Source organism: Oncorhynchus gorbuscha, unplaced genomic scaffold (genome assembly GCF_021184085.1).
Source record: "Oncorhynchus gorbuscha isolate QuinsamMale2020 ecotype Even-year unplaced genomic scaffold, OgorEven_v1.0 Un_scaffold_994, whole genome shotgun sequence".
Lineage (NCBI taxonomy): Eukaryota > Metazoa > Chordata > Actinopteri > Salmoniformes > Salmonidae > Oncorhynchus > Oncorhynchus gorbuscha.
The window spans coordinates 4944-7500 of record NW_025745914.1 but is presented as its reverse complement, the minus strand read 5'-3'; the positions used below and the strand labels follow the sequence as shown (position 1 = coordinate 7500).

The 2557-nt window shown below is 44.5% G+C and overlaps 1 protein-coding gene across 1 annotated transcript in view; it reads left to right on the top strand.

Annotated features, from left to right (window-relative positions):
• The window catches only part of LOC124020931 (ras-related protein Rap-1b-like), a 117621-nt gene extending 116387 nt beyond the window's left edge, over positions 1 to 1234 (top strand). The window contains exon 8 of the mRNA XM_046336242.1: positions 1 to 1234. This exon is cut by the window's left edge and continues 427 nt beyond it. The gene's annotated coding sequence lies outside the window, so the exon portion shown is untranslated.
• Positions 1235 to 2557: the final 1323 nt, after the last annotated feature.

Sequence of the window (2557 nt, the reverse complement as noted above, 5' to 3'; positions counted from 1 at the left end):
CAGAGAGAAAAAGACAAAGTCCCAAAGAGGCACCTATATAGTTCAGTTCACACAGATAAACTTGCTCCTGGGGGTTTATTTTCTAACTTTTTTTTTTTTTCCTTCGATCATTCAACATCATTTCTCTGTCTTTTTCTGTCTTTTTTTTAATTAAATGACTAGTTTTGTCTCTACTGAGAGATGCTATACTGCGACAGCTATTGATATGAGTTCTATTTGAGGAGTAAACCTGTGGGTACAACAGTTATTATTATTATTATATGTGAGTTTTATTTGAGGAGTAAACCTGTGGATACAACGTGTAAAAACAACGTGTAAAAAGAGAAAAAAAAAGTATAATGTTTTTTCAGTAACTATCATATTGTCTTTTAGCCCGATGATGTTGCCTTCAAATAGGTTTTTTTCTTTCTTTCTGGAGAATCTAACTATGATCCAATCATCCTTCTATGTCTTGCCTGGGTTTTCTTGCTTCTGAAATGGCACCCAAGTGTATTATATTTGACCAGAGCCCAATGGTTTCCCTATTGGTTTCCCTGTGGGTTTCCCTATTGGTTTCCCTGTGGGTTTCCCTATTGGTTTCCCTGTGGGTTTCCCTATTGGTTTCCCTATTGGTTTCCCTATTGGTTTCCCTATTGGTTTCCCCTATTGGTTTCCCCTATTGGTTTCCCCTATTGGTTTCCCTATTGGGTTTCCCTATTGGTTTCCCTATTGGTTTCCCTATTGGTTTCCCCTATTGGTTTTTCTATTGGTTTCCCTATTGGTTTTTCTATTGGTTTCCCTATTGGTTTTCTATTGATTTCCCTATTGGTTTTCCCTAATGTTTTTTCTATTGGTTTCCCTATTGGTTTTCCCTCTTGGTTTCCCTATGGGCCCTGGTCAAAAGTAGTACACTATATAAGGAATTAGGGTGCAATTTTGGAGGCAGCCCTTGTGTTGTTTACAAAGATGTTTGTACAGTGGGGTTTTTCAATTGGGGTTGTGGTCAAAGAGGGACTGGACATTTTAACAAGCGACCAAACTTCTGAGACACCAATGGCCGAAGTGACTGGGCGATCCTCATCATGTTTTTTTTATTTTTTAAACTTTATCCTTCCAAGGCCGTCTCTCATTGGTTGGTTTGTCCAGTTAGCCAATCCCCTCTCATGGAATCTGCGATCTACAACAGGAAGTATAGATTTTTTTTTTTAATGAGGGTTTTTAATACAAAAAAAATAAATAAAATAATGTCATTGGTGATGTCATTCTCCACACTTCTGTTGTTGTAGAGCAGTGTTTCCCAAACTAGGTCCTGGGACCCCAAGGGGGACACCGTTTGGCACTGCACAGCTGATTCAAATAATCAAGCTTGAAGATTATTTGAGTAATCCTGTGTAGTGCTAGGGCAAGAACCAAAACATGCACCCAGGGGGGCCCAGGACCGAGTTTGGGAAACGCTACTGTAGATTCTCACTGTACTCCCTCTCCTTTTCTAAAACAGCCTTTCTCCCCTTCTCCCTCCCTCCCACAGCCCCTATCTCCCCCCTCCCACAGCCCCTATCTCCCCCTGTCCCCTAGCCTCTTTCCCCTATCTCACACCTCTCCCCTAGCCCTACCCCAGCCCCTCTCCCTCTCCCCCAGCCCCTCCCCATCTCTCTCAGCCCCTCCCCATCTCTCCCAGTCCCTCCCCTGTCCCCAGCCCCTCCCCCAGCCCCTCCCCTCTCCCCCAGCCCCTCCCCTGTCCCCTTGCTTGCTAATGCATCTGTTGTCAGCTGAGGACATGAAAACCAAATATTGGGATCCTGTCAGTAAAGAAACTTGCCTGTTAGTGACTATTTCACCTGTGTAATACTTGGTTTGACCTGTTTCCTGTCAGTCTGTCAGATGATGATGATGGTGATGAAGAGTAACTGTGTGGGGTTGTTATTCTGTTCTATAGTGAATGTGGGGTTGAGGGGGGGACAAACTAATGTGTTTGAAGCAGCAGGGAATAAGACTGAAATACAATAAGAACCACAGCAATGTAGAGATGATGATGATGATGATGATGATGGAGGAGGAGGAGGAACAGGCAGAACTTGGATGAGACGGGGGGGGTGCGTCCTAATGGCACCCTATTCCCTACATAGGGCACTACTTTTGACTATAGCCCTATGGGCTTAGGTTGCCATTTGAGATGGAGGGAGGGAGGGGAGGGGGGTTTAAAGTTGCACGTTTGTTGTGAGTTGCGTGACCTCTGTTGACCTCTTGTAAGAGAATGCCTTTGTCGCTTTGTGTTGCTGTGATGATAACCAACAGCATCAGTCCTGGTGGACAGACCATGTGTACCATGTCCCCTCACAGAGCCACAGTACTGGAAATGCAACGTCATCTGCCTATTAAGGGGGAGGGGCTGGGGAGGGAAAAACAGAGGGGGCGTGGCCAAATGTAAACTAAAAAGCCTTAATTGAAGTGGTGTATTTTGTATAACCCAGCATCTGTAGTTCAATAAATTGGATTGCCATGCAAGGGCGTTGCCATGACGCCGGCCCATCGCCGGAATGTTCTGTGTTGTTGTTGTTGTTTTAGCCATACAGATGGT